General features: G+C 38.9%; 1 protein-coding gene across 3 annotated transcripts in view; it reads left to right on the forward strand.

The window, feature by feature from the left end:
- The window catches only part of MGAT5 (alpha-1,6-mannosylglycoprotein 6-beta-N-acetylglucosaminyltransferase), a 114134-nt gene that overhangs the window by 12778 nt on the left and 75622 nt on the right, over positions 1-25734 (forward strand). The window contains exon 1 of one of the 3 annotated variants that reach the window (XM_063400951.1): positions 14006-14691. The exons of 1 other annotated variant lie outside the window; for it this stretch is intronic. The gene's annotated coding sequence lies outside the window, so the exon portion shown is untranslated. Of the gene's footprint in view, positions 1-14005; positions 14692-25126; positions 25230-25734 lie in introns of those variants that run through there. One more of the 3 variants, XM_063400952.1, reaches the window with a different exon arrangement.

The following is a 25734-nucleotide window of genomic DNA, read 5'->3' on the forward strand; positions in this document are numbered from 1 at the left end:
TAAAGAGATTTGGTAAGCATTAGTCTATGCACTTATGGGAAATTTCACTTTAATTATTTACTGTTTGTGTGAGATGAAAAAAAAACCAATTTAAGACCTGGCTTGCGAGCTGGGTTTGTCTTGTTTCCTAATTTCAAATGATATACAGGCAGATTAAGTTTCTATTTTTTGAAAGTATCACCACTTTCAGTGGAGGATAAGAAGTTGGTTGGTTGAGAAGTGTGACCTGGGTGGCTTAGTTAGGGATTTTGGTTGGTGTTCAGTTTGGGGGTTTGGGGTTGCGGGGGATTTTTTTGGAATGAGGTGGGAAAGGTTTTGTTGTTTGGGTTTTTTTCAGCTGCAAAGAGGTCTTGGATAGAAAGTGAATGGCTTCTTCAGCAGCCCCTTAGCAGCACCTCATACAGAGGCAAGTATGAGTTCTCTAGACATCCAAGAATGTAAACATCAAAACCAGTTCTCTCACAAACTTTTTTTATCCTTTGTTGTGGGTAATTGGGGAAAGGTCTGAAATGTTCACCTGCCCATTCATAATGCGAATCATGTGATGGTGACGATGAGCAAGAACAACAACTGCTGTAAGTCCTGTTGAAGCTGTTGCTCTTCCTTTGTTACTCCTGACTGTCAAAATTGTCATAATTGGTTGCCAGCAATGGGAGCTGTGTCCACAAAATGCAGCTCGCAGCTTCTGATGATTAAGATAATTTACTTTGAATTTCCATTCAGTAGCTAAGTCCTATTAATCCAGCTTCTTGTTCAGCCCGTGTTTAGATACTTTATAGGAGTTGACAGTAAATTTTTTCAGTTCATGCTGATAATTACATGTTGGCAAATAAACAGGTAACCATTATAACACATCAAATCAGCACCTATTCAAGCTTTGTGCAGAGCCTTTGATCAAGAACTTGATAGTAAGTCATGATGTCAGCCAGTGTGCTGAAGCAGAAGAGGACAACAGGATGACTGTAGGAGAGACTCCTGCAATCTTGATGGAAGGGCCAGTCTACACAGCCTGAACTGTGCTAATCAAACTAGCAAGACCAGATTTGTAGCTGAAATAGCAAATTAATTACTGCCCCCCCTAGTTTGCATAATGTCTAGGGGACACTGAGGTTAATTCCATGGGCAGATGTGAGGGGGCAGTGGCTTCTGGTTGGAGAAGGAGAAGTCTGCTGGCACAGATGGATTCAGAGTAGCTCATGTCTTCCTCACTTAAGCCTGTCACACTGAGAGATTTAAGCCATGCGTACTGACTCACGTGTGCCGTGTCATTTCCATTTGTCAAATCACAAAACCATTTTCCCTGTCACTCTCTCCACTATTTTTACTTCAATAGTTTCTCTTACCAAAAATGGCTGCTGCTAAGCATGAACATTTCTGTGTTTTCTAAATTATTCTTCGTGGTCAGAAAGACATTAAAAATTTGCTCATACTGTGTTGTAAAGCATTATTTTGAAGAACAAAAGGGCAAAGCTTTGGATGAGTAATAAGCAATAATGATTCCCTGGTATTTCTTGTGTTGTAGAATGTTGAGGTGCACAGAGAAATGAAAAAGAAGAAATGAAAGCCTAATTTGAGTTTAGGAAGCTCAGGTCCTTCCATAGTCAATAGAGGGGACGAGGCTTTTGGGACTTCTGCTTTGAATCACTCCTTAAATGGGGGAGAAGGGCTAAGCTAAACATTTCTTTGCTACCAAAAGATGCAATTTCTCCTTTTCATTTTCACCAGCTCTGATATGCACCTGAGCTATCTGTTAGACAGCTTGGTTTGTGAAACAAGCAGAAAGCTAATGTAAAAAAAGGCTTCTTTTGTTTTTCCTGATCTCAGTGAGCTCATGGAGGGATCTGTTGGTCTGGCACAAGTATCACAAAGCAGGGTGTGAGACTGAGGGGCTTGGAGCAGTAGGGGAAGAGCAGGGGGATTGGCTGTTCCTCAGCTGGCTCAGCTCAGCCCTCTGCTGTGCCTGGACCCTCTCCTGTGGCCAGAGGCCTCCAAGGGCCCCACATGTCTTCACTGACTCAAGTGACAAAATGAGCCACTGCTTCCCCTTCTGCTCTGGTGGCAATGTTGACTGCTGTTGTCATCTTTGAATGTTAACTTTTCCTTCCTCTTCTTTCATCCTGTGTGATCTTGATTTTTTTTTTTTAATTTGAATTCAGGAAATGTAGTAGTCTTAGTAAATCTTTATACTTTGTTAGGTATAGCAACAGTAAGTAAATGATGGAAGGTTTTCTGTGGCAAATAAACTAACTTTGCCTTCTCAAGGAATATCCAGAATTTCTGCTTTATGGCTATGCTCAAGAACAACACACTTAAAATATGGTGCTTGGTGAGAGTGTCCTGCCACACCTGTAACCATGTCAGAGTTCAGTGCCAAGCCTAGTGAAGCTCCCTTTCACTTGGATCACATCTGGGTTCTTTGCCTTTTGGCAAGCAGTCAAAACCTGATTTAGCCCTTTGCAGGCACTAAGCCCTGCTCTTAGACATCGTAGCTCAAAAGACTGTGTCCAGTGTATGGTGTGAAATTAATCAAAAGGAAACAAAATTAATGACCTGCTGTGGTGCCATCCATCACGATATCGCTCAGCAGGTGTGAAATTAACTTGCCTTGACTGTGGATTAAATTGAACGGCGTGACGTGAACCTCCGGGAACTGTTTCCCTTCGTACTGGGGAGCAAGTGTTTTTAAAGATTTCAGCCTAATGAACTGCTTATGCCATGCACTGGATAGTCTTATGATCATTTAACAGCATGAGTTTAGATTATGCTCCCTAAGAAGATCAAGTATTACTGTATCAGTAAAAATTGTTAAAAGAAGGCCACAGAAATGTGGTTTTAATTTCTGTAATTACTGCGCACCAGATGGTGGATGTATACTTTCTTCCAGCATAAGTACTTCAGCTCAAATATAAGCAGTTGTGATCTTTATTTACAATTCATCAGATTTTAACCTAGGTGATAACAATTCCTTTGCTATGGCCTGTTATGACGACCTTCAAAGAGGTATGTAGACAAAACCTCACTATTGTTTGTTATGGTTACACAAAACCTTTCTTCTTGGGTTGGTTTGGCTGGTTTTTTTTCTCCCAGATCTTAGTTTCAGTGATAGCAAAACTACCTACTAACTTTGTTTTGGAATAAGTTATCTAACATTAGAATATGTACTTAGAACACTTGGTAAATCCTTGTTAATTTTAAGAACAATATTACAGAGATGCAAAATACATTACAGGTTACTGACAGTTTGAGAGAAATGAGGGAAATTAAGGAAATATATTTCTCAATTTGCATCTAAAGATATTCTGCCAAGTATTTTCTTCTGTACAGTTCTATATGCATGCACTTTTTCCTCCATAGTTGCTCAGATAATTGTTTTTCAAAGGACTTACTATCATTGTTGTGGAAGCTCTCTTTGACTTCCAAGTTCTTAGTGGATCTTTGCTGTGTATGCCCAGAGCATTGTCCTCTAAAATGTTCAGAGTCATCGCAGCCCTTTGGAGAATGTTTTTGCCCTTGGCAGAAAATAAGTCATGTGTGGGTTTGTTGGGTTTTTTTTTTTTTTGTTTTTGCCTTCCTGCTCTCCCCCTTAAATTCTGAATACACATTTCCAAGAGTTAAGGAATTTTTGTGCTAGTGATTAGGAGGAGGACTTTGATATGATTTGCATGGCAGCTTTCTTTGAAGTAGGACTGGCATACAGCCATTAAGACATTTTCAGGATACGGTGTCCACAGTATATTGGCACACACTTGATAAACTGGTCTGTATAAGTTGATTCATTTGACCTGTTATTAAGGGCTGTCTGTACTTTACACAAGCAGTACCGTTTTGTTTAAATATTGTTGATAAGAAAGAAGTTAGGCTGGTGAAAGCTAATTAATTCTTTAGGGTTGTTGTAACAAAGTTCTGTGGATTTTGTGTCAGAAGATAATTCTGGCACTGAAAGATGGTTTTGGTTCATAACAAACGAGATGTGTTAGGGTTGTTGTAGAGTTACCCTCCTCAGGTGCTGTGTCACTGGCAGGACTTTCTCCAAGGACAAACCCATAAGCAGTAGCTCTAGGATCATGGGATCAGTACTTTTGGAACTGAACAGCTCTGTAGACCTCTTGGGTAGAGCTGACAAGGTATTTTAGAAGTTCCTTCTTTCCTTGAAAAGAAACATCAGCCTTGGTACCCATTTCAAAATGAGGAGGTAAGCAATTCATGGAGGCCTTATGCTAACATTATAAACATTAACAAAGTCCATCAAGCTTTTAACAGAGAACAAAGGTTATGTGATTACTGTGTCAGTCATACTTCAACTGGGCCTTTGAAGTGCTTTCTTTCCTGCATTAGAAAATTATCATGTTGATATGAGTGTAAAGAAACTTACTCTTAAGGCTTAGATTGTAACACAATGCTCTTTCAGCCTTCCTTTTATTGAAATCAACCCAGGGATACTGTGTTCAGTTGTCTGCCTGCAGTTTGGGTTTTGCATTACTGGGTTCATTTAATTGTACTCATCTCTGCCTCTTGTTGGTGGCTTTTATAGCTGTTCAAGCTTTTTAAATTTTTAAATTTAGCTTTTTAAATTTGTAGCTCCAGTGGAAATGGGGAGAGAAAAAGAGATAAGTTTATCTTATTTTGTGGAACTTCTAGTCTTTGAAGACAAGTGGCAAGCCAAGCAGGAGTGCTCTCTGACAGCTGTGGCACAAAGAAAATTTAACTGTCCTGTCTTTTTGTCAGTGTGCTTTGGCAGGAAAAAGGCCTTTCATACCTGTTTTCCATGACAGGCTGTGGAAGTTGGGTCCCACAGCTCTTCACTGGGTCTTGCATTCAAACTGAGTTTGTGTTGGCTTTTTGCTTTATCCTCTTACAGCCGTAACATCTTACCAACAAGAAAGCATGAAGTGAAGGTTTCTTCACTGCAGGGTCTGATTGTTTTTTATGCATCACTGCTAGATTGTGGTATGAAGGGAACTCAGATTTCTCTACTTTGCCTGTGGCATGAATATGCAAACTTGGTTTGTCAGAGTTAAGCAGTGTGATGTTACATGCCTGTGAGTATGGGTTCCTGAGACACTATTTGGATTTGGCTCAAAATGACTGAGAACTGCAGCTAAAGTTAGCAGAGATGGCCCACTGCAGGTAAACTTATCCAAGGGAGAGAAAAGCAGAACAAAGTCAGACAAACCCCCTGCTTGTTCAGTGCCATTTGCACAACTGATACTGTGATATAAATGTCTGCTGATTGCACCCCGTGTCTACAGAGCATTGTTCATGTGCCAGGTTATGCTGATACCACTTTACTTCCTCATGGGTTTGTCTACTAGCAGAGATGAGGCAGTAGACACTGGTTAAATCATTGGGCAGGGTTTGATTGCTGGGGTTGTTTCGGTGGTTTTAGGATGTGGGGGTTTTGGGGCATTTTTTGGGTGGTTATGTGTGAGGAGTGAAAACTTAGTTTGCCTTTTCTCATGACATTTTCTATATTTTCTCAAACTGCAGTTGATAAATGTCCCTTCCCAAAGGAATTGCTGGTCTGTAGAGTTGTGATTGTCATTGTAACTCAGCCAGGGATAGACAGAAACTTGTTATATAAGAAGTCAAAAATGATGATATTTAATAAGAGGTTTATTCTGCATGGCAAGAATTTAAACTTATGTTTAATTAGCAGGCAAACCACTTACTTTGCCATCTAGTTTGTTATGTGTTATGAAGGTTTATGACACTGATTCATATAGCTTATTACAGCTCATAAATGTCACCATAAAATTAGTCAAAATAAGAGTGCTGAAGTGTCTTGCTGCCATTAGCTACCCAGTTGGTTTGATTCTGGTGACAAGTTTGTAGATAAAACATGAATTTTAGAGTTGAACATGTCAGAGGACTTGAGTGCCATGCTGCTTCTCTTTATGGAAAGAGCCAGCCTCTGTCTAAAAGTTATAGCTGAAACTTATTTTCTGGTCACAGCTACTCCTTGCCTCTCCTTGTCAGCAGTGTCAGTCAGTGAACTCACCAAGGTTAAAAGGCATTAGAATTGTGATAATTGTCAGGAAGTCAGTGATGCACTTCTGGGAACACACTACCAGTGAGATGCTTTCACTGGATATTTGTGGTTTTGCCCTAATGCCAGGCAGTCAGTCAAAACGTGGAGCTTAACAATGTGAGCTGAAGTGGCCACTTCTTTAATAGTGCAGCTAATGACTTCCAGATGCAAGTTATTGTAATGTGCTCAAATACTTCACCTGTATCTGGAGTCTGCATCTTAGAAGACTCTTGTCATTGTGAAAGGGAAACCAGGCTGTAGGAGAGACAGTGATTTTATTGTGTGGCTTTACATCAATAAATTTCAAAAATTCTCAGATATTATATACTTTTTTTTTTTTTACATATAGAAAATAAGGTATGGGAATGTAGAAGGAAAGTGGTCCATGGCAGTGCCACAAGTGCCACCTGATCCCTGATCATTTTAAGGAAACTAAAGCAGCCTGTCACATAGCTTTTGTTTGCCTGATGGGGTGCATTTAGAGATTCATGTCTTAAGTGACTGAAGATACGTATTTTTTTACACTGTCACGTTAAACTAAAATGTCACTTTTAGTCTCTGTTTGGATGCAGATCTTTGTTTTTAATAATTTATGTGGAAATTGTGTGAAAGATTTAAAATGTGACAGTTCTGAAATAAGAAGATTGATGCTACTCTAGTGTGATCTGATTTGGATTCTGACCTAATTTCTTTTAGTTAGTGATTGGTATAGGACTTGTGGGGTGCATGAGCTTATGACTTTTGGAGATTACTGACTGATATTTTTAGGTTACCAGCTAATCCTGTTTAGGAATGGTATTTTCATCTGAAAACAGACAGCTCCTGAAATTCTTCCTGTTTTACTTTAGAATGACAACTGGAAATTGCACAGGAAAAGCAATGGATTGTTTGCTTATTTCACACTGTATTATGCTGTAGCTTTCTGCTACATGATTATTTTCTGTGTGCACAAGTTTAAAAAAATGCTATTTTTCTTTAGTATTTAAATAAAAGTAAAATCTCCCATTGAAGCTGTTAGTTTTGCACGTGCTCTAGAAGTGATATGGGAAAGCATTGTGTACAAATTGCCCCAAAAATGTTCTGAGCCTTTCAGTCTGGATTTTTCTTACATTGCCTTGTAGCTGTTTGCAAAGCAGCCAGACCATAGATAAACTAACAAATGCAAATTCACTCTTCCTTTTGCTTATTCAACAACTGTGTTCCATATATAAAACCTCTCTTCCAGATGTTTTTCTCCTTGTTAGCAGTACCCTTCATGTGCTTGTAGCATATTGCAGAGAGAGGCTTGTTCTTCAAATCCACACTTAGTGAGGGGCTGCCATCTGCTGTGTGAGTCTGTTTGGAAGGTAAGCATTTTGTCACCTGTTCCTGCAGATTGAGACCAGAGTGCTTTACAAGCCTTATTTATGAGGTCACCTCTGTGAATTTTTATTCAACTTGGTGAAAAGTGTAAGGAAGCAGAAAAATAGTGGCTATTGTAGCTTGAATGTTGGAACGTTTTATGGAGGATTTTAGCTCCTGTAGCTGTTTTGTTTCCTTTTTCTATGTCCTTTGTGATGGGAAAGGAAGCCAAACTGAGGTGGAGAAATGAGAATTTGCACTTTAAGTGTGAAGTGTATGAGTAATACCATGTTGTATTGACAATATTGCTTAAACTGTGTGGGTTTTGTTGCTGGCTTGGCATGCTAATATTGATAAGCTTTGCCCATTTCAGTGAAAGGACTTGGGCTCAACTGAGCTTGACGCAAATTTCTGTGGGTCCCCTGCCCCAAGTTTTACTGCCTCAAAAGAGCTCCTGCAATGCACATGCTGTGTACTGCAGCCTCTTCTGTTCCCATTGCACAGAGAATTCCCCTAATGGCTTGGTGAGGTCTTTATCTCACTGGGAAAAGGGCTGAAGTGAAAGGGAGGGGAGTAGGAGGATGTCACATTCACGTGGGAGATGTCGTGCCTGATGTGACATCCCTGCATGCCAGAACCCAGTTACAGTCATGCTCCTGTCTTCTGGAGGCACAAAAGGTGCAGCTCTGGGGGCACTGTTAGCAGTGAAAGACAGCAGCCAGGTCCCAGGAGTTCTCCCACACAAATCAAGATGAACTTTGCAGGGCTTTTTTTCTCCATGTTTCCTTCCACAGCAACTTCTGAGGATTCTCCCACACAAATCAAGATGAACTTTGCAGGGCTTTTTTTCTTTGTATTTCCTTCCACAGCAACTCTTGAGAGTTATTGAGGGTGTGTTTAAGGAAGAAATCAATTCAGCTACTGTTCTTGAACAGCTGTTGGGGTAGAGGGAGCATTAGGTCTCACTGAGGCTTTATGTGCCTCTTCTGTCCCTTCTGCCTTAACAACTGACCACGTCTACTTCATTTTCTTCCTTTCCCCTTCTATTTCCTCTGCAGTTCCTGTATATCATTTGTGGGTTTCTTTTTTTTACTCCCACAATATAGAAATAAATAATATCAAATATCTGCAGAATTGGATTGACTTGTGTTTCTTAAATCTGAAAAAGCTGAAATTATAGAGATTTGGTAAACTAAATCACTTGTATGAAGTGATCTGAATATTGTATAAATCACACAGAGCTCCAACTTTCTGCTCTTTACTTACCTGGCAGCAGTCACATGGAAGAGACAATGCTGCCTAGATACTCAAGTTCTTTGGATAATTAATTTATTTTATTTTTAATCACACAACTCAGATTTTGAGGTATCAAAAGGAGGCTGTCTGTGGGAATGGTTTTGACTTAATTTGTGTGTGTAAGCACATTCATTACACTAGGGCAGACTTCTAGCTGATTTAAGAAGTGCTAGTCAAGTTTTACTCACTTCAGCAAATTCCTGAAGAGTGCATCTATACATGAATACTTGGTAAACAGGCATTTCAAAGTAGAACTTTGAAGTCTTACTCATAAGGCAACTCAGACAAACCAGAATCCTTTCTGGGGATGAAGGTACCTGGAGGAAGGTACTACTGAAAAGAACCAGTGGGAGGATCTTTAAAAAGGACCTGAAATTAGGTATACTGTATTCTGGTGTTGCCTTAACTTAGATATGAGAATCAACCAAGCTTGCCTTTATTCACTTGGGATGAAAGAAGAGGCTTTCACACACTTGCTTAATGATATTTTGTAATGTATTCTGGGACTGTCTGGGAAACAGAATGGGCTTGATAGTAACCTGCATAAAATTTCATTGATAAAATGCTGTAATTATGGAAGGCTGTTGAGTGGAGGAAAGTCTATAGCTATCCTTTCTTTCATACTGGATATACAGCTCTTTCAAAGCATTTTCAAAAGACTTGTATCATTTACTGTGATAAAGGCAGCCAAGATTTGAGGCCAAAATATATTCACTTGCATCATAGAAATTGTGTTGATGAAGGAATGCTTATTGCTTGGAGGAAAAAAAGAGAGTTTGCAAGATTTTAATGGCTCTTTCTAGTAAATGGTTGCAAGATTTGTAGTATTGGCTCCAAAATTCTTTATCTGTATGGATTATTTGTAAAAGCCAACTGTGCATAAATCAAGTAAGATGCTTGGAATAGATATTTGAAGCATGAAACTTATTAATTTAGTCTTTGAAGTTTTAGTAAGCCTTTAAAAGCCTATACAGTGTACCATCTTGGTACCTTGGACTGTGTCTCCAGTGTGTATGTTCTCATTTGGGTGACTTTTAGTGCTGCTGTTGTTAGTGGCTCTGAGTTTGGTTACATACAGACTTATGTTGATGCTGTTCTTTGGTATTTACAACTGTGTTGAAAATATTTCACTTAGAGCAGATCAAGATGGGCAAATGTAGGCTTATGGTAGTAACAGTATAATTCAAGTAAGTGTGAGAAGCATTAAAATACCTTGTTTTTTAAAACACTTTCACAGTTAACAACACAGTTGAAACTGTAAATTGTGCTTAACCCCCTGAGTCATTTTATGCTTAACACTTTATGTTATCCTGTATTTCAAGCACCATATCTACGGGAAGAATAGTATTTGGTTTTTCACAGACGATGCCATGCTAACAGGAATATTAACTGAATTGCTGCCACAACATTTATGGATTCTTCTAGAATTCCCATGTTAATGTGCACCACGTTGGGTGCTGTGTCTGCTTTGAGGTGTTCAGGTTTGAGTGGTTTTCCACGCTGTCAAAATGAGTTTCTTTACCTACTTAGCTTTTGACTGGAGAAATTACACCTTAAGGGACTCTGCAGCATCTGGCTTGGGATGAAAGGCTGAGAGAGCTGGGACTGTCCAACCTGGAGAAGAGAAATTTTGGGGGGATCTTAATAATTTTTATGAACGTCAGATTGGGGAGAAAGAAGTTTTCTTCTGTAAAGACAGGACAGACTCCTCTTGATGGTGCTCCATGAAAAGACAAGCAGCTTTAAGATAATATTTAAAGATAAATTTGCTCTTTGTGTTTCTTGTATATTCCAGAAACACGTCTGTGTCACTATCACAGATCTTGTAACTTATTTGAATTACTTGAATTGTGTGATGGACTTAATTAAAAAAACTATTAACCCTCACAAAGCCAAATAAAAACTTTACAGCAGTGGAGAAAAACATGTGATCTAAAGAGAAAACCAGAACACAGATAAAAGGCCCTCTTATATTTTAATATAAATTTTAAAGTAGAAGTGTTGAATATGTGCTGGGTGAGATTTATGTGATGGTGGCTCAGTATGTCAGTAGACTAAGGCAATTAAATGCTTAGGAGGGCCAAGAGAAGGTCAACTGCCATTTAAAAAGCTGAATATGAAATCCTACACTGTCAAAAGTAGCCTTGCTTTTATGCAAGCTACCACTTAACAGGTGTTGGAAAACAAGGACACTTTTTGTATTGAGAAACACCACGTTCATGTTCAGTCAAATGAATGATTTTTTTTAAGAAGTTGACTGTAGTTTGGGGTTTTTTTTCTCCAATCTTTTATTTCAAAAACAGAAATTGAAAGAGTTGCTCAGTCACTTTACAAGGCTGTAACAATGGGTCATTGCCAGGCACTGCAGTAGGGGTTAAGGGTGATGGAGAGATCAGGCACAAAGCTGAAAGCAGAAATGTAAAGAGAAATGCCAATTTTGGGTCAAACTGTTTCTTTTACTTCTTCAAAGGTACATTGTTAATGATCTTTTATAAAAAGAGACCTAAGTACATTCAGTGGGTGGGTTAACCGCTCAGTATATTATGTTTTATTTTCCTAAATGTAACTATCTGCTACTTTCACTACTTAATGAAGAAAAAAAAATGAACAAAAATGTATGAGTGGAAGTGATTTTATAGTAGTTTTCATTTTCTTTGTACTGTAAATGAATGCACTTTCACTTTGAGTAACATCATTTAGATGGATTTCTGAGTGATGGAAATTATTCCCTCTTTAAAGTGCTGCAAGCCATGATGATTTATTTTTTTTGTAACTGACAAGTTCACCTCTAAACCATGTCCCTGAGAGCCACATCCATGTGACACATCCATCCCTGAGGAATGGTGGCTCCCCCACTTCCCCGGGCAGCCTGTGCCAGCGCTTGACAGCCCTGTCAGTGATAACCCATTCACCTGCTTCTGCTGCTCACTAAATCTGCTTCAATTTGCAGAGGATAAAAGGCTTTTCAAGGTTTGTCTTCTCATTTTTTTTCTCCTTACCTCGACTGCAGCCAGGTCCCTGTGGGCTGTCACTGTCCCCGTGCCATTGGCTGTGCAGTGCTGGTGAGCTGTAAGGAGGCACAGCAGCAGTCCCTGCCTGCTGCAGCCTCTGCAGGGCCCTTTCCAGCCTTGTCCTGTGATCTTGGAGGCCTTTCTTAGCCATGTGAACTCCAGAAACAACAAGAAATTCCCTTGCAGGGGGCCCAGCACTTTAGTGCACAAGTCCTGGCTGTGATATCTCTATTTATTGAATTTATTTAGACTGCTGTACCTGAGGAAGTTATAATACTATTAGATCTTCAGGTTTGAGTGACTGACCCAGATAAACTTTTTCTGAAGTAACTGGAGACAGAAATGTACAGTGTTCCTAAACTCTGCTGTCCCATCTGCCTGTGGGTTAAATGAGTCCTGTCCTGGAAGGTCAGTCTGTCCTGCCTGTGAGCCACATTTTTATTCCATCTGTTTATATGAATGTTCTGAAGATGATGCCAAGAAAGAGTTTACTAAATTTACACGCTTTTTATAGGAATAGATAGTCCTTGAACTGATCAAGATGTTTTCTGAATACCACAATTAAACAGATTTTGACCACCCTCTCAAAAGTCAAGTGCTGGAAAATGACTCCACATATCTATCTATCTATCTATCTATCTATCTATCTATCTATCTATCTATCTATCTATCTATCTATCTATCTATCTATCTATCATCTATATCTAGATATCTAGATATCCTTTCTCTTCAGATTCTTCTTCAGTCATTATGTTAGTCTATTTTTCTATATAATACACTGTATATTATCTTTATTAATATATAGTATCGGTTATGGAGGTATTTATATTCATAACATATAAAATGCACTACTATAAAAATATATTAAATTCACGTGTTAAACTGGTACAATGTAAAAAGCAGAGCTGTAAACTTTTATTTCTTGTTATGAGGAAAATTTGGCTTAAAAAAGCTTAAAATGGAGGTCACTTAATTGTTTTCCATATTTAGGCAAATCACAAGGAGTAGCTGAAAAGATAACTTTCAGTACCAGTATTTGAATCTCAAAGTTTTCTTATTCTCATGAATTCTTTTTACAGCTATGATTTATATTTCCAAATGTAGCAAGTATAATATTCCAAATCCTGAAGAAATTTTTTTATTTCCCACCCTCTTTAACACATTAAGAAGTGTGCAGGGAGGGAGAAAGAAGAAATAAGCTGGTGCTGAAAAATTCCAGCCTCACTCCTACTCTTTTATAAATTGCTGTTAGTATTCCTGTCTCCATGTGTGAGCCCGAGGTCTAAGCTTGAGGTTTAAACTAGAAACAGAGATGAGATAATTTTGTACAGGAATAAATGTGCACAGATGGAGATAATCAGAAGTGACTTGAATGTGTGGGCTTCTCTGGAGGTGCCAAAGCCCACCACACCACAGAGATGTTCATGGGGACCACAGGTGTGAATTCTGCTCAGCCATAGCCCCAGTCTGCCTTGTGGAAGGTGTTCACACACCTACAGGAGTACCCAGGAGTGCCTCATTAAATGCTGTGGGAGATGAATATTTGGGCGTGTTCATGAATCTCTGAGATGCCTCTTTGCATATTTATTGAGATTTCTTTAAAATTCTTGCTGTGCTGTTGACAGTTGCCATAATTAAAGTGACTTTTTTTTTTTTCTTGTCTTATAGTTCTCAGTTAATTAAAAGAAATCCTAATGTTGTGGGCTCAAAGGTAGAAACGACAAAAACTTTCAAGGACAGTACTTTGCATAACATGAAGGATCTCTCTAGGATTCTTTAACCTGTTAGATACATTAAAATTCAGGAAGAGGACCTTTTGTGCTTTAAAAGTCTCAATGATAAATGCAAAAAGAAGCCTTTTTAAAATAAAAACAACACTTCTGTAGATACACCTCTGAGACGACAATTCTTTGAAATTTAGAAGGAAAAGTATTTTAGAAACTGTTAAATTCTGAGCATTTTTTTTACTGACAGTCATCTGGCATGACTGACAAAATCCCCCTTATTTTTCTTTGTGTTACTTCCATTTAAGGCACACTTCTGTAGTAAAGGAAAATGTTGGTATTGGCAGAGATTCAGAATTTTTTCTCACTCCTTAATAGTCATAGTGATTAACTGTGGATAGTAACAGAGCTTTTTTATTTGAGAAAAAGACCTGTAAATTAGTATTATTTTTGCAATGACATAGTCTTGCATGTAATTCCTATATTGTACAGTAAGCCTCCGATAAGCTAATAAATCAAACTTCATGTTCTTGAAATCATTTTCATTCTCAGTCTTTCCTTGCCACAGTATTTCTAAATGTGAGAATATTTAAAAAAAAGGGCAGAAAACCCCCAAGCATGAGTCTTGCAGAGTTTTGACACACTTTCTCAAAAGTACCGCCACTTTCATTCTGCCATGTAGCATAAATGTTCTAAGAGGCAAGCACACCTCCCCTTTTTCTGATCTCAGTGTAGTGTGGCAGGGTTTTTCTCCGGCCTTGCTGTGCTGACTGAAGTTCTGTGTGTTCCTGTACACGCTGCTCTGACCGTGTTCCCTTTGCCGTGCTCTGCTCCCCTCCTGTTCCATCAGCATTTTGCCTTTCCATTGCCTGTCCCCAGCTCCTCCCCAGCAGGGTTTGCTTCCCACCTCCCCCAGTGCTGCCCTCGGTAGGTTTGCCTGCAGACAGACTCTGTGAGAAGCATCTTTTTGCTTTCTGCTTTCTGCCTTCTTCCTCCCTGGCAGGGCCGAGAAATCTCCCTTTAATCTCAGCGAAGCCTGACCGTTCTCAGATCTCTTCTGAAAGCTCTGCTGTGATGACTGCAGGACGAGAAAGAAATGAGACTCTCACTCTTGTTAGCAGTGCTTCTTCCTGAGGTTTGTTTCTTGTGCAGTCCATCCACTCATCCTTGCCTCTTTTTGCATGGCGTGGTTGCTGGGCACAGGACAGATCTTTGTCCTCGCTGTCAGAGAGACCAAGGTCTCCTAATCCCCGAGTAGGATTTACTGCACTGCAAATTCTGGTCTGGAGAGGTAGGTCTGGCTTTAAAAATCCTTTCTGTATGATAGGAGTGTTCCTTGTGTACCTCAGTGAAATCCAGCATTGCCTAGGAGGGAGCTGTGGTAATTTTCCTTTTTTAAATTTCTTTTGTTGTTCTGTGGCCTATACTGTATTGCTCAGGTTGATGCATTTTGGTACCTAGAATCTGACTTTCAGACAGAAAAATACACATAGGGGTTGCAACTTGACTTGTGAAAAATATGATCGTGATTGTGAGGCTTTTGTGATTCACAAGAATTGCATTTATATGTTTATATTATTTCACACATATGTGTTACTTGAGCTGTGGTATGTCCTTGTCATTTCATTTTATATATTGACTTAAAACCTCTGGACAATACAGCCCTTAACAATACTGCTGGACAAGCTAGTTTTTCCCTCCTGCTTTAATTGAAAGCTTAGGTCAAATGGAGATGAATGTGTATTATCTGTGTCACTGGAATTTGTGACCACCTTCTTACAAATTTTATTAATTTTATTTTCTTTTAATTCTGATTTTGTTGTAAATGGTACATAAGGCAAGGTGTTTTGCTGAAAACTACTTTTCTTCTTTTCCTCAGTCTTGTCTTTTTGTTTGGGTTTTGTTTTACTCTGTTTTAACTGGTCCCATTTGTTTGCTTTTCTTGAAAAATTGCACAACAGATATTTAATTTAATATTCTTTCCAAACCTGAGCTTCTGAAACTTTCTTGTCATATTGCAATTAAAAAAAAAAGATTCAGCGAAGGAGGAAGAATAGAAAATGTTAGTGAATACAATTTCATTTAAAATAAATTTAATTCAGTGTATGACTTTTTTTTGTAGTTATGCAACGCCAAATTTAAAAATTAGTTCTTGTCAAGGTTCTTGAATAAAAATCGTTGGATGTGTTGGTGCCTTTCCCTTTTTGAAAGGGAAAAAGTCTCTGCTCTTGTTCTTTAAAAATGACTTCCTTGGAATTGGCTGTAGTGTGGGGAGGTTTTTTGCTAGTGGTTTTGCTGACATTTCTTTAAGTCTTGCTTGCTTGCATTTTTAATCTTCCTGATGTTTATTTGCTTGCAGTGTTCTCAATGTCACTTCAGTTTTGCTCATGAAACTTCTTAAGCATTTATCTTTCGCCCACTGCTAATGTTCGATCTGGGTTATTTGTGGTTCCTGCTTTGTCCTTCAAACTCCTTCCTTCTCCTTAGCATCTTAAAAGATAGAAATGTTGACTTAAATGGGGAAAAAAATATCTACCTTTTTTTTTTATCATACAGTCTAAAGATGGTTTTCTTCTGTATTTTTGTAAAGCTTTGAAGGAAGTCCTGTATGGGATTTTTTCTTTAATCGCTATATGCACATATGCAATATATGTTGTGTATTGATTTTGTTTTGTCCCCTAAATTTATTATTCTAAAGTGATGAAAATGTTCTTACTTGACTGTTGGGAGTTGCCTCAGAAATGGGTGACCTTCAGGGAAGAATGAGATATTTTTTCTAATGCAGTTTTGCTCTAGTGCATTATAATACTTAAAAACTAAATAATGAGAATTGCTACTTCTGCAAAACTCTGCCAGTACACCAAATATTTGTTGGGTTATTCGTTTGTTGGATTTGGAGTTTGAAGTTTAGATGGCATATAAGAAAAGGGGAAGAAGAGCAAGATAAGATATTTAAATCATACTTGATTAAGTAAATCTTCCCAGATTTGAAAAATCTGATATACAGCAAAATCATTCTGTGCTTCTTGGTTTGTGCTTATATGAAAATGCAAAAAGGGTGTTATGTAAGGGAGTTTCTTTGCTTGACACTCACTATGCAGCCACCTGTTGAAACATGGATGTTCCCAGTGCAAGACCTGAAGTGTGGCTGCTGCTGCTGAAATATATTTACCAACCTTCAGGAAGCATATTCTGTTAGCAAAGTACACTTTGAAAGCCTGCTCAAGTGAATGCATACAAATTTTGGAGGGAGTAGATAGGCTGGGAGGTGGTGGTGTGCTAGTAACAGACTGAGCTGCCAGCTGACTGCTGTAAAAATCTGTTTAAATACTACTCTGCACAGGGGTGAGTTTAAAACACCTCTTTTGGACATCTTCAGATTTCATAGTATCAAAAAAAGCCTCATGGCACGCTTGTGCAGTATTTAATGTGACAACACTTGACTAGTGTTCTAACCTCAGTGTCAATAATTGTAATTAATTATGCATTGTCAGAGCATTGAGGGGCATTTATTCTCAAAATAAATGTGGAGGAACTAATGGAAAACCCCAAAGTCTATAAAGGATATTTGGTTCTGTCTCTTCCGTCACCTGTGGTTAGCTGTGTGGGTACGTGGTGTTTCTGAGCATCCCTCCTGTGTGACTCTGTGTCTGAAATATGTTAAAGAGGGTGGCTGGTTTGGAACATTTGAAAGTATTACTCTGAATTGTCACTGACGACATGGGATGATGCTCACCAATTAAATTAAGTAATCATTGGGACCCTAGACCTTGGATTTCTTGAGGCATAAATGCTTAATATGTAATTTTATACCAAATCTTTTCATCATCCTGCACGTAGATCTTGAGTATGTTCTTGCAATGTCTGTGGTTTTGTTTCCTGTTACCGTCTGTCTCCAGAATCCTCTTATTGCCAACATTTACCCAGACCCATCATGTTTTATGCAAAGATAATGTCGCATTTTGTCCCTGAGGACTACTGAAAGCTGTAGAAATTATTATACTCCTGAGTGTATATACATGTAGTGGAACAAACCCTATTTACTAAGAACCAGATCGTTATGGTTTGAATCAGTGGAAGATAAATTACATAGAGAGCTGACCCTATGAGAAGTTAATTTTTTTGGTGAAGTTGATATATTGATGATACTAATGGTAATATTAAGGAATAGTCATTCTGAACAACTTTCCCTTTATCTTAAATATTTTATTTAAGGAAGGTATTGATATAGGGGGTTCTCTTCACTGTGGCTTTCTCATAAACTAAAAGCTCCACCTGTTTCTCACTCAAGTTGGAAGTTTTAGCAGCTGAAGTGTATCAGGAAATAGCGATAACTTTTGACAAGCAAACTGTTTCCTCTATCAGTAGTTAAAGTCCTATTTGTATATGCAAACACATTAGTTATGCTTTGCCACTTGCACTTGCAGTCGCCTTTGTGTCTGTTGGCAAATCACTCCCAGTGTTGATTTAGCATTATTTCATGTTCTGTGTTTTCTTGGTCTTGCCTGACCCTGTGTATTCAGCCATTCAGTTTGTGTAACCCTTGTCTGTCAGGCTGCTCTCTGTAGTACCTTTTCTGCTTAACATTCATGTCCTTTATTCTCTTACACTTGCATTTAGATGTTTTCTTACCTCATCTCAGGGCATTTTTTTTCTTCCCCCTTCCTCATCTTTCAACTTCTTTACCAACTTAATACTTTGTATTTCTTACGGTGATTTCCTCACTCATCAGATTTTCAAGCTTACCTATTGTTTTCCTTACAGCTTTCTTTTCCTATCTGCTGTTCTGAAATTTCATCAGTGAAATGCTGATGACGTTTGCAAGTTCTTGCTTGTAATTAAAAGGGAGAGCTTAGCTCTACTTTCTTATTGATAATATTGTTTATCTGCAATGTGTTGCACCTAGAATGCAGAAATACAACATTTCTGCTTATGATTTTATTCTATAGTGATTTCCCAATGAAACAAGACTCTTTCAGTCATCCAGTTTTGTCCTTCATACTTCCAGTTCCTGTTGGAATTGCAGTCAAATTGCTGATGAAATTTCTGTGAGCTTTCTGTGAATCAGTAGTTGGCTGAGAAAGCTTCTACTTTTACAGTAAGGGAAGATAGGAAATAAGAAAAAAGTAGAAGAGGTGGAAAAAAGTAAAATGCAGTAAACTGAATGGGTATTCACCTTTGCAGTATTTGCAATTTTTTGCAATGGTTAGGGGGCTGTAAAAGGCTGTAAAATACCAGGTGTGGGCAGCTTTATCAGGTTACAGAGCTGCAGGAACTCAAGAAACCCTTTTGGATAAAATTCCAGCTCATTCATGCATGAGCTGAACTGTTTTCAAGTGTCCTTAGTAAATCTGCCGCTGTGTGCTGATCTATAACCAAATGCATGTAAAGGAAGTGATAGGGGGTTTGTGTATCTTTTTGGCCATTAACATTACAAATTGAATTACGATACTTGAGAGAATAACTACAGGCAATTGATTTATGAGTTTACTTCCTTACTTCCTTGGCAATTTTCTTGATGCGCATCTATGACATGAATGAGTTTGGTAGCTCAGAGAAGTTTAATGTGTGCTCAAACATGAGCTTTTGGAAGTGAATAACCTGATAACACTTTGAGATATATATATATAGAGAGAGAGAGAGAGAGATATAGATATATATACACACACACACATAATGGAGTATTCTTGAGGACCACAAACTGAGTTGCTCTGTAATGAAAATATTCCAGGAATGCAAGTGATGTCCTTGAACTGTTGGTATTTATTCTTTAAAACCAGATTAGATATAATCCAGAGTACCATCCTCCCAGTGCTGACACCCACACCTCTGACCTGAAACACATCTGATGTGAATGTCACGTCCTCAAAACCTGTCGGGTTCTTTTGCAGATGTGCTCCTGTTCTGTTGTGGTATTTGCTCACATAAATAGAGATTTCAACACCTATGTTGTGATTCTATGTCTATTAAAGACAGACCTCAGGCGTTATTTTCTGATTTACTTAAGGACAACTTTCTTACTCGAGTTTACCTAGAACCTTGGAGAAGGAAGAGGAAGTTCATGACTACTCAAGCATTCAATATTGTAAATAATTAAATTTTCCAAGATGTTCACATACATTTTCTTTGAAACTGCATTGCAGGGGGAACAGAGGTTTGCTTTCAGCACTGAAAATGAAGCTACTTTTGCTACCAAACCTTGAATGGGAGTATTGATAATAGCTTCAACAAAGCATGCTTTGGAAAGGCGGCCTTTCTAGTAATTAGGATTATTTATAAAAGCACTGAGGCATTAATGAAAGTTCATTACCCAAACCATTACTGCACTGTGGACCAGAAGCAGCAGATGAAATAGCTTTTTTGAGTATTGGCTTATCACTGCCTAGAGAACCTGAAAACCTGGGATAGAGAGGCTAAAGTGAGGAATGTTGTTAATGACGGGGTATGAGCAATGAGGAGAGCTGAAGGAGTTCTGTGTGCATCCCTTAGCACTGGGTTGTGCAGAATATCACATCAGAAACCTGTGCTGCTTGCTAGGACATTTTCACATTATATTTTTATCGTGGTGATGAGGTTGTGTGTTCTGCCTCTCCCTGCCTAGAAATAGTCTGGAGAGAAACCACAAAGTCCTATTACTAATTCCCTTTCCTTATGCTGCCTGTGCCGGCTGTTTTCTACACGTCACTTCTTTCTTTTTTTCCCCATTTAGCTTTGTAAGAGCTACAGCTGAAACAGAGCTATTCCTCAGAGTTTGCCGGTACAAGTTGTTCTACAGCTGTCTGGGGATGCTGAAAGAGGGGAGGCTGTTTTCCACCTACTCAAAATAGTTCAGAAGTTGTGCCCCGTGATAAACTAAGTACAGCTCCCTCGTTTGCAGAGGAAACTCGTGTAGCTTATTAGCTCCTGCAGGTGATTGGGAAGCTGATGCTCTCCCAGCAGTGCAGTGGTTACAGGATAGAATGTGGTTATGCTTGCCCTCACCTGGCTCTCCTTTCAAAATGCTCTTGGGGTCATGGCCACATCATTCAGTATTTGTCACATCTTCCCACAAAGCTCTAAAATTCTTAACAGCATTATGAGAATCACATGCAGAGGGTTTTTCTGTGAAGGCTCATGTTATTACTGTTTTATGGCTGAATGGATCAGAACTGTGTAACAGTGAAACCTTTGTCCAGTGTTTCCTCTAGCATTACTTTCAAGCCCTTTACTATAAGGTTCTGTCTTCTGTGACTGTAGGTTTCTAACAGGGCTTCATTGCACATGTACAGAACTTCATGTATGTCCCTTTAAATATTTTGACATCTCTGTGTGACAAATTGTTGCTCCTTAGAAAGAGAAATAAGAAACATTGGCAGTTTTCATGCTTTCATTTCAATTAAAAAGTGCTTCTCTAATCTTTGGTGGTATCAGCTGTTGAAAAATACCAGTGTTAGGCAGCAGGATATGTGCGGGAAGGAGGTTAAAATATTGCTGCCATACTAACTTCTGAACTAGATTACAATTTCATCCTTTCAATAATAAAGAAAAGGTCTTAAATGCAGAGTGATGGAATAATCAGCAGCACTGTTGGTTCCAAACAGGTGACAGTGTTGAAATTTTAATTCCATTAAATTTTGTTCTCTGGAGATGCAGCTTGTACTTTCAGCCATTTGTCTAGCCACATAAACTGGAATGTGTTCAACACGCTTGCCAAGAACAAATCCATTGGAAGAAATGTTATACTTTGACCCAAGTTCAAGAAATTCTAAAGCAACAAAAGATAAATATTTCTAAAGACTTATTTAATGTTCAGCTTAGCTGTTTACTTTTTTTGTCCTCCCTGTGATCTGATATAGACTTGCTTAATAGCATACACATAAAAATATTTTGTATATTTATTTCTGCTTTCCTCTGTTTTAATATGACTCTGCTGTATTTTCCCTTGGTCCTTTGCAAAAAGTTTGTGTGTAGGATCCTGTAGCAACAATTAATTTAAACCCAATTGAATGAGAATTTATTTTTGTTTTGATTATGTACAAGTCCCAGCAAATGGTAGGAAATTCAAGAAAGTTAACTCTTTTACACAGATGTAGTTATATTCTTTGTTTTCTATTTTTGAAAAAGTTCTTCAGTACGGTGTAGAGTGAGTATTTTGAGCATGAACGTGTTTGGATCTTTCCTTAGAATTTATGTTTATTTTTGGCTGTCTGTCTGGGGTCCAGCACAATTGCTGAAGCCCACATTTGAGTGTGTTGACCATGGATTTGACAGGGGATGATAGCTGGGCATCCACATCGATGGGAGCTTTCTTGCTGAATACAAAGAAGGTTTTGACTTTCTTCTGTGAGCTCTGGACAGAGCTCCTGTTGAGACTTGCTTGTTTTTCCTCTTGGACAGACCACAAGATGTGATGTAACAGGCTGATTTGTGGTTAATGGCAGTGGGTGAGATTGGAGCCTGGAGTATCAGCTTGATGCAAGAAATGAGCTAATGGATCCAATTGCTTTATAATAAATTTAGTTTTTCTTGGAGTGCCTCGTAATTGGGTTGCTTTGATTATAAGCTGAAGTTAATTTTATTATTCATTAAAAATAAATAAAGTTTTCTGGGTAAATTCATAGCAATGCTTGCAGCTCTAGAAATGGGAGAGCATTACCAGAACACGGGATTTCTGAGAAGGAACTGAGGATGTTTTACCCACGACTCTGGAGATCATCCAGGTGATCTGAAAAGGGCAAGGCCCTGCTTCTCTGCAGGTTTCACCCTTCAGAGAACAAATGTCAAATGTAAAATTAAGAATGACAGAAGAGGATGTCATATATTAGCATTTCACTGAGGGGAGTTGCAAGGAGGAGAAGAGAAAAATAGATGTACTTTATCAAAAAATATATATACTTTATCCACACTAGAAATATGTTAAAATTTATTGGCCATGAGTCCTATTTTTAGAATTCATTAAAATTAATGAAGTAGCTTGAAGGTTTGTTTGTGCAGTTGGCTTCAGGGACTCTTGAAGCCATGAAAGCATGTCTCATAGGTACTTTTTTCACTGGTTTTAGGGATTTTGTAGATGAGGACTGGGGCTCTCAAGCTCTTTAAGTTACTTTCTTGCAAAAAAAACCCCAGCCAAAACCCAGAAAAACCCACAAACTATTTCTTAATCTCTCAGTCAGCTTGCTGACATTCCAAAATGTTCTTTTCAGCCAGGAAATGCTATTTTGGGCATGTGGTTTTAAAACAGCAGCAAGACGAAGGTTATTAATATTCCGTGTCCTTTGACTGTAAGTGGCTGTAAAAATGTACACTTCTTTTGCCTGTTCAAGGTCAGGAACATTTCTGATTTTCTGAAGTTCATTGAAGTCCTATTCCTAATCCTAACATTCATTCAGTTTGTTGAAAGAAGACCAGGTTGGTTTGTGATTATGTTCTTAAATGCATTGCCTGGAGTGTTTCTAATCAGTAAACAGTGTATGTGCCATAAGGATTTCAATACATAAGGATTTTTCCTTATGGATTTTCCTCTAATCCTTTTTCCCCTTATCTGTTGTGTTCTTTCCTTTTCTACTCTTTCGTCCCCAAAATATCACAGTAAGCAAACAGCATGAAAGAAAGAACATCAGATGGTTTAATTTCTGTGGGACTGAACTACAGCAAGTGATGTGCTAGGTAGAAAATTTGGAACACTTTGGAGCGCTCTGTGAAAACACAGACCCCCATGGGGGAATTAAGGTGGGATGCCACTCAAATTGTTTCTAAGTGGGAGAATTTATTTTTGAAAGTGAAGGCAAGCTGCTTGCTCAAGATGAAAATTTACTTGTTTTTATGGCACCTTATCAGAGACTGCTTTCCCTTGCTTCAACTTTCATCCCACCACCTCCTGCCAATTTGTACTACACGCACATGCACGAAAGCAAACATGCCTCCCCAGCCTAAAAAATCCCCAAACCTGCAGTATTTATACTCTTACTCTCCCTCAGTCCATCTGTCCTGCTTTTTCTGTTGTGACCCAGTGTTGTTTTGCTTTTCTCACTTCATGGGATTACATCCCAAATTGCCACTTCAGGCACAGTGCGTGGTGCCACATCAGCTGTGGAGGGGTGGTGAGCGAGAAGACACAGTGACATCTGTCAGCTAGGAGAATGGCTTGGCAGAAACATTGCTGAAAATAAAATTGAGCAGCAGAAGGAACAGCAAAACTAACACTCCATAATACAGTTAAGGGAAATGGTTTCATGCATTTATTTTCTATATTGAGGAACGTAAATTATAAAATATGTAGTTAGCAAAAGTGTGCATAAATCTGGTATAGTTGCATGATTTTTTCAGCTGCCTCTTCTTGCTGAGGAGCCTGTGAGGTATGTAGGGAATATGTACAGCTTCAACCAGTTGGAACTCCTCACCTAAACCTAGATCTGAACTAGTATTACCAGCTTTGCTGGCATGCTTCTACTTCTTCTACGACATTCTGTGAGCTTTTCTGTCAGACTTCTGCCTTTTATTGGACTGAACACAACTGAATGAAGAAAGTTGATTTTAATATTAACAAAAGTGTTTTGAGGTGGCTTCAGATTTATGACTTGACCTATTGAAATGAATGTTCTTTTGTTTCTGTGACCCACTCAGGCAGGATACAGCCCTTGGCACCCTAAGCAGGTGCAGATTCAGCCTTTGGTTGTCTCTGACCTCTGCTTTATGCATTTGACATGGTGGCTGAACAGCAGCTAAACTTCAGATCACTCAGTGTAACTGAGGCCCCTGAGTTTTGTTTAGATGTGTGGATGCTTTAATGTTAATGGGGTTTATTTCCTAAGTGCATTGCTTAATTAATTGCAGTGTCAGTACTGGAGTCAAAATGTGTGTGGTACAAAGAGATTTGACAATGGTTTGAGCACACATCGTGTCTAAATGCAAGTAATCTTATCAGAAATCAGGCTTCTTTTTCTCTTCTCTGATCCTTTCTTATCTCCTACCAACAGAGCATGTGACTGTTCTTTGATTTCACTTGCCTGAATTAAGTAGGAGGCCGTAACTTATCATTGTTAATGCTGTGGTTTGAAAGAAGGTAGATTGAGCCTCCAAAAGGACTGAGGGAAGCCAACATCTCGCAGTCACAGCAGGACTGCACTGCTTCAGAACACAGCTGGGGTGGGACATCTGCTGGGATATTCCTGCAGGAATAAACAACTGCAGTACCAGGAAAGCCATTCATTTGCATTCAGCTGGGGTGTAGTGCACATCTGTTTAGGCAATACAGCTGCAGTAGGAGACTGTGGTTAACATCAGCCTGGAATTCTAGTTTATGTGTACTGGAAGTTTGTCTGGCTTAAACTCTTAAAATGTAGCACTCCCAGTTTGGACTCGTTACTTCTAGAAAAGAGGTTTTAGAGGATTGCCTATCCCTTTTTAGGACGTATTCATCAGTTTCTGCATGAAGTCTGACTCCTGGCATCCCTTAGCAGAGGAGGTTTGGATAAGGCAGGTGTTTTCACTCACCCTGTGTGTGCTGGCTGTAGCTGTGTGTGCTGGCAGCCCACTGACTTTACTTGAATTATCCTCAGCTTTTAGGTTAGCACGCCCTTGGTAAGAATAGAGGAGGTTCACATCTTGGTGTTTGTCCTTGGCTGGTCTGTAACAACTTGTTCTACAGAATCAAACAGTAGCAAACAGAAGGGCAGCTTGCCCTCTTCAGGAAACAATCTGGAAAATAGGTCAGTATTTTCATTAGGACCCTGATGTGAAGGGCTGAAGAGCACCTCTTAGAGCTGTTTGTGATGGAATAACTGTGCAGAGTCAGGAGGGTGGTGTGAGGCTGCATCTCAGTACACACTGCTAGTGCCTGGATGGATGCAGGTAAGAGGGGAATGAGACATGGCTGTGACTGAAGGTTTAGAAGGCTGATGAAACAAAGCCATTTAAAACCAGCTTTAAACTTCATAACAGAACTCGGGTACATTGACATTCATTGACAATATGTGTTTAGTACAATATTAAAGGCTGGGTTTTACTCGTTCCTGGTCATTACCACTGCACAGTCAAAGCAATTAGTCTTTAGTAAAAGTTAGTTTTAGTAAAAGTTTCACTATAAATCATGAGCAGAGGTACCACAGAGCCATGGATTTAGCACTGATGGGCCTGTTAGAGGTGCCTTCACTTGTTGCCAGGCTGTACTACACTCATTCTCAGCATCTGCTGCTGTTAAAAGACAAGCAGGTTTTTCCCCAAAATTCAAGGTTGAATCTCATCAGTGACTAGTAATTTACCATCACTGAGTAACTCACAATTTTGGGGCCTTTTCTTTCAACCTGTGCCTGTATTTTCCAGCCCTTGGTTCTTATCTCTTATCTAAGCTGTTTGC

This window comes from Prinia subflava, chromosome 6 (assembly GCF_021018805.1).
Source record: "Prinia subflava isolate CZ2003 ecotype Zambia chromosome 6, Cam_Psub_1.2, whole genome shotgun sequence".
Classification (NCBI taxonomy): Eukaryota; Metazoa; Chordata; class Aves; order Passeriformes; family Cisticolidae; genus Prinia; species Prinia subflava.